Source organism: Salmo trutta, chromosome 20 (genome assembly GCF_901001165.1).
Source record: "Salmo trutta chromosome 20, fSalTru1.1, whole genome shotgun sequence".
In the NCBI taxonomy this organism is placed as follows: domain Eukaryota; kingdom Metazoa; phylum Chordata; class Actinopteri; order Salmoniformes; family Salmonidae; genus Salmo; species Salmo trutta.
The window spans coordinates 42298780-42312756 of NC_042976.1; the positions used below are offsets into that span (position 1 = coordinate 42298780).

General features: G+C 46.5%; 1 protein-coding gene across 4 annotated transcripts in view; it reads right to left on the reverse strand.

Moving 5' to 3' along the window:
- The window catches only part of LOC115156095 (myosin light chain kinase, smooth muscle), a 92130-nt gene extending 78472 nt beyond the window's left edge, over nt 1-13658 (reverse strand). For 2 of the 4 annotated variants that reach the window (XM_029703394.1, XM_029703392.1), the window contains exons 1-2: nt 13436-13658; nt 913-1061 (exon numbers count right to left, since the gene is read on the reverse strand). The gene's annotated coding sequence lies outside the window, so the exon portion shown is untranslated. The remainder of the gene's footprint in view (nt 1-912; nt 1062-13435) is intronic. The other 2 variants (XM_029703396.1, XM_029703393.1) reach the window with 2 other exon arrangements.
- Between the last annotated feature and the right edge of the window lie 319 nt (nt 13659-13977).

Below are 13977 nucleotides of genomic sequence, written 5' to 3' on the forward strand. Positions count from 1 at the left end.
TCGGATTCGCCTTTATTGAAGGAATGAACGTTACACCGAGGCCTGTACTCTGGAGCGGGATCGAATTGGAGGTGGAGGGTCCGTCATGGTCTGGGGCGGTGTGTCACAGCATCATCGGACTGAGATTGCCTGCAATGACAACAATCTCAACGGTGTGCATTACAGGGACGACATCCTCCTCCCTCATGTGGTACCCTTCCTGCAGGCTCATCCTGACATGACCCTCCAGCATGTCAATGCCACCAGCCATACTGCTCGTTCTCCGCGTGATTTCCTGCGAGACAGGAATGTCAGTGTTCTGCCTTGGCCAGCGAAGAGCCCAGATTTCAATCCCATTGAGCATGTCTGGGAACTGTTGGATCGGAGGGTGAGGGCTAGGGCCATTCCCCCGAGAAATGTCTGGGAACTTGCAGGTGCCTTAGTGGAAGAGTGGGGTAACATCTCACAGCAAGAACTGGCAAATTTGGTGCAGTCCATGAGGAGATGCACTGCAGTACTTAATGCAGCTGGTGGCCACACCAGATACTGACTGTTACTTTTGATATTGACCCCCCTTTGTTCAGGGACACATTCCATTTTTGTTAGTCACATGTCTGTGGAACTTGTTCAGTTCATGTCTCAGTTGTTGAATCTTATGTTCATACAAATATTTACACGTTAAGTTTGCTGAAAATAAACGCAGTTGACAGTGAGAGGACATTTCTTTTTTGCCGAGTTTATAAAGATGCTATTTCTGCCCTGCAGTAGACAGACAATGACGGACTTCAATGACGACATCACCATGCGCCGTGTTGCATTCTAACTTTCATGTCAACACTATAAAAAAAGTACATACAATAAACATTGTCATTAAGAAAGTATGTGCAACAGAAAGAGAGAGGGTAAACATAACTCAGAGAGAAGCCAACTCACTGTATTCCGTGTTGGGCTGCCTTTGCCGTAGGAGGGGCAGTGGAGGACCAAGGCCTGCCTCTGTTTAGGAAGCCTGATGCTTGCTCGTCGGTGGAATCACCACTGGCTGCCCCTGGGGCTGGGTTTGTGTGCGTCCCTCCTTTTTTCTTCTGTTTGCATGGATTAAATGAGTGAAGGTAGGAACACATTAAAGTACAGTAGCCTGTCTAAGGACAAACAGAGCTACACATCTTCACATGGATTGAGAGACTGATTGGTTCATTCGTTTATTGATTGAATTGATAAGTATAAAGTTGCTCCAGCCAGATTAAAAAAATGACAGATGATAGAACACAATAATGCCCATTTTCAATTTAGTCCTCTTTTTACATTTGATTCTCAAAAGTCCATATTATGTTACTCTATTTAGCCTGTCAAACGATGGCTTACTTCCAACAAAGTCTGAGTCTTTGTTCAACTAACACAACATCATGTTAAACACATCTATCAAGGAAGAACACATGGTCTCGATTAAAAGTTAAATACTTTGTTTTATTCATTAGCTTCTCTTCAGTTGGACATCAAAATGAAGAGAAACTGATGCAGACAAAATTGGAGAGTATAACCTCAGGTGGAATCTAAACATGTGCTTGGTGAGGACTAGAGAACGAAAACAGTTGTGTTGCTTGTATTGACTTTCCATCAGCCACAGGAATTAACATAAATGGTTCCTGTCTGAGAAAACATTTAATTGACAGGATGTGCAAGGCCTATAATAACCAACAAGGGTGAAAGTCCCTTTTCGCTGTATAAACCATCAAGACAGAAAAAAACAACTGTTAGTTGTTATTCTGTACACAAATTTGACAAACAGTTCCCTCTAAGCATAGCATGAACATCAAAAGGTTGCCCTTAACTACCGAACTGTTGTTTTTCTGAATGCATTCTACTGTGTCCCAAATGACCTACGGGCTCTGGTCAAAAGTAGTGTACTATATAGGGAATAGGGTGCCATTTGGGACGCATGTTCTGTAATCCATCATCGGGATGCCATGTTGCTTCCCATCTATGAAATAATAACAGTGGACCACTATCAGCAAAGCCACAGCCAGACCTGTGTTTCATTAATTATTTAGTGGGACACCAAGATAGGCACGTTGGCGCTTTATCAGTGGACACATTGCAGAATGTATATTCAGTTTATTTGAGCTCTGATGTTTTGCATGGCCCCGAGTCAGTCATGCTTCATACCTCACATTCGACATGGTCGAAGTAAGGTTCATACCCTTTTAAAACCAATATCAATAAAAAGAAACATGGCATAATAGTTCAGCAAATAAAAATGCTTGCAATAGCTGATAGAAGACAAACAACTAAAAATGTATCCCTGCTATTGCAAACCCACATAACCATGGCTATTTCCATACATAATTAGAATATTGAACTGTGTTAACCCTTAGATGCACAACATGGGCCCGGGAGGCTCACAGGAATATTGGTTCCATCCGCAGTACTCCAATACCAATGATCCTTTCATCTAAGGGTTAAGTCACATATGCATACCTGGAATACCTGGCTGGGGGAGATCTACTCTTTCTCTGACTGTTTGGGGCACCGTTGCTAGCAATAAGCAAACACTTTTACATGGCCATGGGGTCATTCACCTTTACTCGAGGCCATTAGGGTGAGATAACCCACAGCACATAAGGTATACACATCCCAAATTATATCCTATTCCCTATGTAGTGCACTACTTTTGACCAGGCTCTGGCCAAAAGTAGAGTACTATATAGGGAATAGGGTGCCATTTAAGACGCACAATGAATCACCAGGATGACAAACAGGTGTACAACACGGAGGGGACTGCAGTTAAATACAAAGGACATAATGAAAGGAGAATGATGGGGCCAAACTGGATAACGTGTGTGAACACAATGTCTAATCTTACCCACAGTAGAGTCACACTTGTTGGAGCTTTTGGTAAACGTGACACACTGTTGACCGACAGCTGGGGGAAACATGAGCGAGGAGAAAATAAAATGTTTCCCTTTCAAAAAAAAATAAATTCATAATAATAAAATTGGGTCCATGATGTACAATACTACTGCTCGTCAATAGCACCAGGAAGCTCATAGGACAGGACTGTGATAAGGCTAGTAACAACCCGGTAACCCACGCCTCTCAACACAAAGTACATCCCAAATGGCACTCTATTCCCAATGTAGTGCACTACCTTTGACCAGGGCCCATGCCTCATTGCAGTTGTAAATGAGAACTTGTTCTCAACTGGCCTACCTGATTAAATAAAGGTGAAATAATGTTTATTCTTTCTTTTTAAATCCACATGGGAAGATACCAGATTTCCTGCTTATTCCCTCCTGATTTCAGGATTCTTCCAACTGGGATTTCTGGAAAACGTGTGAATTTTACATAACCTACTGTAACACCAACCAGCTCCATTGTCTGCCTGTAGTCAGTGTCTGGACAGGGAAAAGTGCTGACCTAAAACTTCTGCTCCTATTCAAGACCATCCTTAGGTTCTGGATGCCCAATAAAGTAGCTGACTGCCAGAACACAGCTTGCGAGTGAAGATTACTATTAGTGTTACAGTACTAACTGGACTTCCTGTTCAATCACCTGTGTTTCATTACTTATGGCACTACTCATGTCCAACTGATTATGGATCAAGCTCATTAACAAGAAATTCAACAGGGGCCTCCTGAGTGGCGCAGCGGTCTAAGGCACTGCTTCGCAGGGCTAGCTGTGTTACTACGGATTCTGGTTCGATACCGGGCTGTGTCGCAGCTGGCCGCAACCGGGAGACCCATGAGGCGACGCACAATCGGCCCAACGTCGTCCAGGTTAGGGGAGGGTTTGACCGGCCAGGTTGTCCTTGTCCCATCGAGCATCTCCTGTGTCGGGCCGGGCGCATGCACGCTGACACTGTCGCCAGGTGTACGGTGTTTCCTCCGACACATTGGTTCAGCTGCCTACCGAGTTAAGTGTGCATTGTGTCAAGAAGCAGTGCGGCTCGGCAGGGTTGTTTTGGAGGACGCACGGCTCTCGAGCTTCGCCTCTCGAGTCTGTACGGGAATTGCAGCGATGGGACAAGACGAACTACCAACTGGATACGAAGAAATTTGAGAAAAAGGGGTAAAAACAAAAACGCACACACAAATAAAATCCAACAACTCAAATTCCAAGAATAGAAGACTAGAAAATTAATAGAAATCGTTTTCATTGCTGTCGTTCATGCTGGCAATGGAAATTTAATTCCTTTCAAACCAAATCCATTAGACTATATAATGGTTTTAGAATGTTTCAGAGGCAGCAAAGCCAGGATGACTTACATCAGGCACTTTAATCCAATTGGATATCACGAAATTGGGGAGAAAAAGGGGGTAAAATGTTATATATCTAGCTATATACCATTCAAAAGTTGGGAAATGTCCACTTACAAATGTCCTTGTTTTTGAAAGAAAAGCTCATTTTTGTCCATTAAAATAACATCAAATTGATCAGAAATACAGTGTAGACATTGCCAATGTTGTAAATGATGATTGTAGCTGGAAATGACTGATATTTAATGATCTACATAGGCGTACCGAGGCCCATTATCAGCAACCATCACTGCTGTGTTCCAATGGCATGTTGTGTTAGCTAATCCAAGTTTATCATTTTAAAAAGGCTAATTGATCATTAGAAAACCCTTTTGCAATTATGTTAGCACAGCTGAAACTGTTGTCCTAATTAAAGAAGCAATAAAACTGTCCTCCTTTAGACTAGTATCTGGCGCATCAGCATTTGTGGTTTCAATTAGTCTCAAAATGGCCAGAAACAAATAACATTCTTCTGAAACTCCTCAGTCTATTCTTGTTCTGAGAAAGGAAGGGTATTCCATGCGAGAAATTTCCAAGAAACTGAATATTTCGTACAACGCTGTGTAATACTCCCTTCACAGAACAGTGCAAACTAGCTCTAACCAGAATAGAAAGGGGAGTGGGAGGCCCCAGTGCACAACTGAGCAAGAGGACAAGTACATTAGTGTCTAGTTTGAGAAACAGACGCCTCACAAGTCCTCAACTGGCAGCTTCATTAAATAGTACCCGCAAAACACCAGTCTCAACGTAGACTGTGGGCTTTTGTTCTCCGTGGCCAATGTGAGTAAGACATGCAAGTGTTTTAACCCTCGCAAGGCTGCCCGCCCAGACTGCATCACTAGTCGCTTCATCAGAGCATGCGCAGACCAGCTGGCTGGAGTGTTAACGGACACTTACCCCCACTTGCTTCAAAATGTCCACCATTGCTTTCTTGGGTACAGGAACAAAGGTAACTTAACTAATGAACATCACCCGTAGCACTCAAGTCTGTCATCATGAAGTGCTTTGAGAGGCTAGTTAAGGATCAAAATCACCTTACCGGACACCCTAGACCCACTTCAATTTGTATAGATAGATCCACAGACGATGCAATTGCACCACCCTATCCCAACTGGACAAGAGGAATACCCATGTAAGAATGCTGTTCATTGACTATGGCTCAGCATTCAACACCATAGTACTCTCCAAGCTCATCATTAAGCTTGGGACCCTTGGTCTGAACCCCACCCTGTGCAATTGGGTCCTGGACTTCCTGACAGGCCACCCCCAGGTGGTGAAGGAAGGAAACAACACCACTACGTTGATCCTCAACACAGGGGCATGCTCAACCCCCTCCTGCACTCCCATGCCTGCTTTGCCACGCACGCCTCCAATTCTAATCATAAAGTTTGCTGACGACACAACAGTAGTAGGCCTGATTACCAACAATTACGAAACATCCTACAGCAAGGTGGTGAGGGCCCTGGCAGAGTGGTGCCAGGAAAATAACCTCTACCTCAAAACGAAAGAACTGATCGTGGACTTCCAGAGACAGCAGAGGGAGCACGCCTCCATCCACATCTGCTGGACTGCAGTGGAGAAGGTGAAAAGCTTTAAGTTCCTTGGCGTACACATCACTGACAATCTGAAATGGTACACCCACACAGACATTGAGGTGAAGAAGGCGCAACAGCACCTCTTCAACCTCAGGAGGCTGAAGAAATGGGGCTTGGCCCCCAAGACCCTCACAAACTTTTACAGATGCACAATTGAGAGCATCCTGTCGGGCTGCATCATTGTCTGGTATTGCAACTGCACTTCCCACAACTGCAGGGCTCTCCAGAGGGTGGTGCGGTCTGCCCAACACATCACCGGGGACACACTGCCTGCCCTCCAGGACACCTACACCACCCAATTACACAGGAAGGCCAAAAAGGACAACCACCTGAGCCACGGCCTGTTCACCCCGCCACCATCCAGAAGGTGAGGTTAGTACAGGTGCATTAAAGCTGGGACTGAGAGACTGAAAAACAGCTTCTATCTCAGGGCCATCAGACTGTTAAATAGCCATCACTAGCCGGCAACCATCCGGTTACACAAACCTGCAACTTAGAGGCTGCTGCCCTATGTACATAGACATGGAATCACTGGTCACTTTAATAATGTTTACATACGGTTTTACTCATTTTATGTGTCTATTCTGTATTCTAGTCAATGCCACTCTGACATTGCTCGTCCTACCTCTTAATTCCATTATTTTACTTTTAGATGCGTGTATTGTTAGATACTAGTGCACTGTTGGAGCTAGGAACAGAAGCATTCCGCTACACTGGCAATAACATCTGCTAATTATGTGACCAATAAAATTTGATTCGATTTGACTTATCATTTATTGTCTTTGAGTGACAAGGCCCTAACGCCTGGCCTCAGAGCCATAGAAAACATTGTATACTTTACGTATTTCTGAGCACCTCCAAAACATATGATACCTAATAATGGTCTAGTTTCGTTTCTGTCTAAAGTAGGATGGTTGGTCGGGGAGGAGTAATCGGCCACCGTCTAGCAATCCAACAGGCTACATTTTTGAATCAAGGACCATTGCAGCCTTTTAACTCTTATTCTAAACTTAACCTTATGGTTGGTGGATCGGCGGGGGTTAGGGCAGAGGGCCGGGCACTGCAGGCTTAAAAGGTGCAATATGCAGAATTCACTCCGCCATTTCCTGGTTGCTTAAATTCTAATAGTTTGCCTAATTTCTGTTTATGTGACAAAACAAGCAGGCATTGTGTAGAGAATCATGGTACCATCTAAACCACTGAAATATATTTTCTATAAGCAAAAATATTGTATTTTCAGCTGGTGTACAAAAGACGCAAACACGAAACCTAAGATTGGCAAAACATAAGAAATAGTCTACATAGTACAGATCTACCGCTTCTTAGGCTGGGGTTACACGAAGTAACACACACTATTTTATTTCCAGTTGCAAATGACAACAACTTTGCTGTTACATGAAGAAACTCAAACCCAATTGCATGCAAAAGCCAATCAAATTGAAGCTACTTGTTTGAGAATTCAGAACCCACCCCATGTCATCTGCTGCATTACATCTTGGTTTCACAAATTATTTATTTCTCCAACATTTGGTTATTGCAACAGCAAGGATACAGAACTGTAGCCTGTACAATTTAGCTAGCTAGCCAAAATGACATTGCAAACACCAACATAGCTAGCTAGGAACGTGCTAACCAAGCTAGCAGCGAACTAAGATAGCTAGCACAGTTCATGTTGGAAAATTTCAGTTGAAACTGTTCAGTGAGAGGTTTAAGATCACCTCAAAATTAAAGACCATGCTTGCTACTGTTCGGTCTCTTTCAGTCCTGACAGAGAGTTGGATAGCTGTTGTTGTTTATCAAGACAAACTTTGTCACATGCGCCGAATACATGTGTAGACCTTACCGTGAAATGCTTACTTACAAGCCCTTAACCAACAGTGCAGTTCAAGAAAATAGAGTTAAGTAAATATTTACCAATGTAATAGTCCGGTGGCCATTTGATTAATGAACTGTATTCTCACAAAGGGTTTCCTTTTGTCCTGGTGGGAAAGTTCAGTGTGGAATGCGATTAAGATTGCGCCATCTGTGGATCTGTTGGGGCGGTATGCGAATTGGAGTGGGTCTAGGGTATCTGTTGATGTGAGCCATGACCAACCTTTCAAGCACTTAATGGCTACCGACGTGAGTGCTACGGGGCGGTAATCATTTAGGCAGGTTACCTTTGTTTCCTTGGGCACAGGGACTATGGTGGTCTGCTTGAAACATGTTGGTATTACAGGCTCATTAAGGGAGAGGTTGAACATGTAAGTGAAGACACTTGTCAGATGGTCCGCGCATGCTTTGAGTACAAGTCCTAGTAATCCGTCTGGCCCCGCGACTTTGTGAATGTTGACCTGTTTAAAGGTCTTGATAACGCTCTCGGTAGCCGACGTGAGCACACAGTCATCCAGAACAGCTGGTTCTCTAGTGCACGCTTCAGTGTTGCATGCCTCGAAGCGAGCATAATAAGGCATTTAGCTCTTCTGGTAGGCTCCCTCACATCTAGGTTTCCCTTTGTAGTCAGTAATAGTTTTCAAGCCCTGCCACATCCGATGAGCGTCAGAGCCGGGGAAGTAGGATTCAATCGTAATCCTGTATTGACGCTTTGCCTGTTTGATGGTTCATCGGAGGGCATAGCGGGATTTCTAATAAGTGCCCGGATTAGTGTCCCGCTCCTTGAAAGCGGCAGCTCTAGCCTTTAGCTCAATGCGGATGTTGCCATGTATTACAGGCTTCTGGTTGGGATATGTACATACGGTTACTGTGGGGACGACGTCGTCGATGGACTTATGGATGAAGCCGATGACAGAGGTGGTATACTTCTCAATGCCATTGGATGAATCCTGGATTTATTTGGCGTAAGCTATGGCCAAACAGTAGCCTGAGAGTTCTGGTTAATAAACCATTTAATCGAGAACTCAATCCTGTTGTGGACAATTTTATTTATTATTTAATCAAGGTCATTACTGTACTCTGGTAAGGTGGTTTGGGAAGTATCATGCCCAGTTAGAACTGCTCATTTAGGTGGGTGATCGGATGAAGATGGAGGACTTCAACTAGCTTTGTGCCTTCAACTAGCTTTGTGCCTCAACTAGCTTTGTCCTGTTTGTTGTTGCTTAGCCCGGAGGACAGACATGAATATGGGGTGTTAGTTGGAACAATGAGGTGCTTTGGACACTGCTTACAACCCGGGCTGCTGGGCTCCGAACTGAGTAGTAGATGCAGGCAGCCAGGGGAGCCGCTATGGGGGCTCGCTAATGACATTGAACGCATCACTCGGCAGGCATGCGCTCACATGCCCCCTCCGTGCAGAGCGAGCTGGTACGTGACCAGTTCATACAGGCACGCTCTACTACGGAGCTGCACACACAGACCCAGCTAACTCATCCCAAGTCATTACAGAAGTAAACAGTGGGGGCGTTTGGAGATACACCAACTGTGCGGGCTGTGGTGCAGAGCCTGGAAAGCCTGTATGGGTGACTGAAATGACTAAACTCATTTGTGTATTATCGCCACAGACAGCACGCAACACAGAGACCGCATGCAACACACACCCCGGCCCCATGGTCTGCTGGGGGTGTGGTCAGCCAGGCTATTTGGACAGGAATTGCTCTATGTCCCCCAGAGCCCAGGGAAAGGGCTTGGGGTCCACAAAGACAGGGCAGTGAGGACCCCTGGCTCTCTTTACCAACCCCCACTATCGTCAGGAGGAGCCCAACGGCCCAGACGGGGGAGAAAGGCTCCACTTCCCCCAAAAGCAGACAACTGCAAGCGGATGTAGCCTGTATTTTCGGTGGGCCGGAACTGTGTTGGGGACTTTTGTTACATCCCTGTCAAGGGGGTGCCCGGGCATTGAGTCCACAGTAACCCCGGTGAAGTCAGACGTTGTACCAGGTTGGACTCAGTTTCAGCCTGCACGGTCACAGGTGAGCTGGCACACATGAAAAGGGTAGGGGACAGGACAGTGTGACATCCTGTGTGGGTAGCAGCTGTACAGGACCCATGTATCCTGGGGTTGGACTTTCTTAGGAGCACAGGCTTCCAGCTAGGCCTAGACAGGGACACACTAGCTTCCAGGGAGGGCCTGCAGTCACCCAATACTCATGGCTGCCCTGCCCCTCCCCCACATCTGTGTGTGACCTTCCCCCAGCCTCTCTGTCAGCTGCACACCATAGCTAAGCCCCCACAGCTTAGTGTGACATTCCCCCAGCTACCTCAATGACACCTCCCCCCCAGCCCAGCTACTCCAGATAGGAGAGGACACTGTCGGCAGTGAAGGAGATATGGGAAAAGAACTGTGATGGTCTTGACCCACAGTAGCAGGAACAGCTGTGGCAGTCACTGTTCGAGTTCAGACAGCTTTGCTCTGAGGATAAGGTGGGTCAGACCCACATGAGATCGACACCGGCGACGCTCCGCCCATCAAGGTGCGTCCCCGCTGTACCTGCATGGCACGCCAGGAGACAAGGTGGTGTTGGAGATGCAGCGGCAGGACTTCATCAAGCCCTCAGACAGCCCCAGGGCTGGGTTCCTTAAAAGGGGGGCAAGCTGAGGTTCTGTGCAGATTACAGGCGGCTGAATGAGGTAACCAGGAAGCATTCATACCGCCCTACCATGCATCAATGAGTCGCTTGATCTGGACCTCTGCAGCAACTACTGGCAGGTGCCCTTATCCCCAGAGGCCAGAGCCAAGAGAGCTTTTTCCACCAGCAGAGGTCACTGGCAGTTACAGGGCCTTTGCAACGCACCAGCTACTTTTGAGAGGTTAATGGACAGGATGCTGGATGGCATCTCCCCGAAAGGAGTGTATGGTCTACCTCGATGACATCCTTGCCCACGGCAGCTCCTTCCAGTCTGCCCTGGGAGTGCTACGGCGTGTGCTGGAATGCCACTTCATGAGGAGAGGTTCTCTTTCTTGGGGCACAAAGTGGGGATGGGAGGGGAGAGGGTATCAGGACCATGGAGAACAAAGTGGGGGCTGTCCGAGACTGGCCTACCCCCACCGACCAGCAGCACTACAGGAGGTTTGTACAGGGCTTCTCCAGTTTCTCCGGTCCCCTAAACCGCCTGCTGCCGAAGGACAAGGCCTTAACATGGACAATGGAGTGCCAGGAGGACTTCAACACCCTTCAGCGTGCACTGATCGAGGCCTCCATGCTCGCCCCCCACAAGCATAGTGGGAATGGGTGGGGTGCTGACCTAGGTGGGGCCAGAGGGGGAGAGAGTGGTGATTGACTTCAGCAAGACATTCAACAAACATGAGTGCCGCTACTATGTCACTTCAAGTATTACCTGGGTGGCCTGCCCTTCATGGTAAGGACTGACCACTCTGCCCTCCAGTGCCTCAAGTCTTTCAAAGCGCCAGAGGGGAAGGTCGCATGCTGGTTGAAGGAGCTTCAGTCGTAAGCCACTCCAACGCCATGTCCCACCGGCCGTGTACTGCAGATGGGTTCCACCACCGAGCGGAGAGAGGCCCGTGAGAGAGCTGTGTACAGAGGGAGGAAGGGGCCTGTGCCATAATATGTCACGTGCCCGTCTTCTGTGAGCTGCAGGTGGTCAACATGGCTGAATGGCAACACTCACCAAAGGGCTGTGGTAAAAGTTCGGGGCTCTGCGGCTAGCTAAGGGTGTGCTGCAGCAAGCATGGAAAGGGCCAGCTAGAGGAGAAGAGAGGTGGCAGGTGGTGGTCCCCAAAGCATTGCAAGAGGCTGTGCTCCAGGGCATACATGGATGAGTAGGGACTGGACACTTTGGGGGTCACAAAACCCCCTGCCGCCTCCGTCAAGGCTTCTACTGAGCTCAGCACAAGAGGGAGGTGGAGGACTTTTGCCCCCGCTGTGACAGCTGCACAGCGAGAAAGGGCCCTCTAGGCCACTCTCATACACAGCTCCAACAGTGTCCAGTTGGGGCCCCCATGGAGGGAGTTGGAGTGGATGCAATTGGTCCATTCCCCACCAGACAGTGGAAACCACTGGGTGCTCACGGCCATCGACTATTTTACAAAATGGCCTACGCTCTGCCTGACCAAGAGGAAGAAACCATCGCAGACGCCCTCACAGCAGTTATGTTCAGCAAGTTTGGCGCTGCAGAGTCCATTCACAATCAGAAACTTTGAGTGCTGTGTGTTTGCCACCATGTGTGAGCAGCTGGATATTCTCAAGAGCCGCACTACTCCACTCACAGGGCAATGGCCTCACGGAGTTCTTCAACAAAACGCTGCACAGCAGCTGACCATCTCTGCCAAACACCAGCATGATTGGGACAATCATCTGCCCCTGGTCCTCATGGCGTGCCACTCCGCTGTCCAGAACGCCACCTCCTGCCCTTCTCATGCTGGGGAGAGAGATCCGCACCCCTGCGGAGATGGCATTTCGACAGCCCCCTGATAGCCCTGCTGTTCCCCCGGGGGCCGGAGTACACAAGGAGACACCTTCCAAAGAACAGCTGCTGAACGCAAGTGTGAGGCAGAAAAGTATGGTCTGGATCTACAAGCCCCCTGAAAAAAAAGGCTGATGCCCCAAGCTCGACAGTCACTGGGTGGGGCCCTGCAGGGTTTTGGAAATGATGGAGGTGGTGTAGCGACCCACATAGACAACTGTGTGTGCCTAAGTTATGTTGTTCCTTTATTGTGGTGCACTTTACCAGTATCCGGTTTTGCGGGTCCCGCATGCCAGTCAACCTGTTGTCTGCCAACCAAAGGAACGCCTGGAATGTTCTGGTGCCAGGTGTCCTTGTGGTTGGTGTAGGGGGGCAGGAGGTCAGGCACTGCAGGTTGAAAGACCATGCTTGCTATTGTTTGATCTCTTTTTGCATCCTGACAGAGAGTTGGATGCCTGTTGTTTACTGATTTATTTGGAGTAGGCTATGGCCAAATAGCAGCCTGTGAGTTCTGGTTAATAAACCGTTCAATTCGAGAACTCGATCCTCTGTTGTGGACACGTATTTAATTATATATGTCATCCAAGACGCATGATAAGTTACGTCATCCAATTCGTATTCTATTGCATGACCGGGTAATATGTATGATATTGTACGACCGCTATTCCGTTCATAATGTAACCTAACGTAAATAAATATATCATACTAAATGGAGTGACACAGATTTAAGTCCAGTATAATACAAATTGCCCTAAGAACACCTTGAAATAAAACAGACCGCATGATTTTCGAATCATCTACTGCAATGTTTGGGGAATTTGAAACCAAAAAGCAAAAAATGAAAAGCTCAACAAGAACTATAGATTGAAAATATTGTGGTAAAGTATTAGGCTTTTTCAAATAATTCAGTAGAATAATATCAATAGTAATTTCACAGATTTCAACTTAAAGTAAAAAAAAAAAAAAAGTCGATGTACTTGAAATGGAAATTCATACAAACAATTGTAAAGTCACATCAATAACAGAGTAAGCTAAATCAATAACCTAAGGAGGCAATAATAAAAGTTCTCTATTGTTATGATCAGAGTTCCTTCATTCGAAACGTTTATGCAATAGCCTACCATGATCAGAGCAACCTTTTGTAGGTGTAGCGATATCCCAGAGTTACAGGTAGGCTGAGACAAACATTTTCAATATTTCAGTTGGACTTACCAAAACAGCACGTTGCCAAAATAGCGTCTCGTCAATATGAAGCGCTGCTCCTCTGCTCTAACTTTTCACTCTGATGAGATAAACTTCTCCTACAACAATTCAACAGAGAAAATGTATTGCGCTTTCAAAGACAGATGGGTCACTCATCCGTCGGATGTATCGCCGTCTACTTTAGTAAGATCTTGCGGGATTCGTTGCCAGTATCAAACTTTTTGGCGTCAATCCTAACATACTTTGTGAGGCCTTTCATTGGTCGTGCGAGATGGGAAAAGGGGAGGTCTGAAAATCTGCAGATCTATCCCCAAATGTACTGCCTGGTCTGGGTCACACGGCATTTGTAAATTGATGTATGAAATGATGTAACTACATGATGTATTTTGCTCTCAGCTTCTTCCACTATTTATTTGAGGATTAGTTCACAAATTTCAACTGGTAAATTCAAATAGATAACTTACATAGGCTATTCCGGGCTTATTCCACATAGCCTACAATCAGAAAGCCATATTCTGAAATGTAACCAACTTTCAATCCTTGACACATAT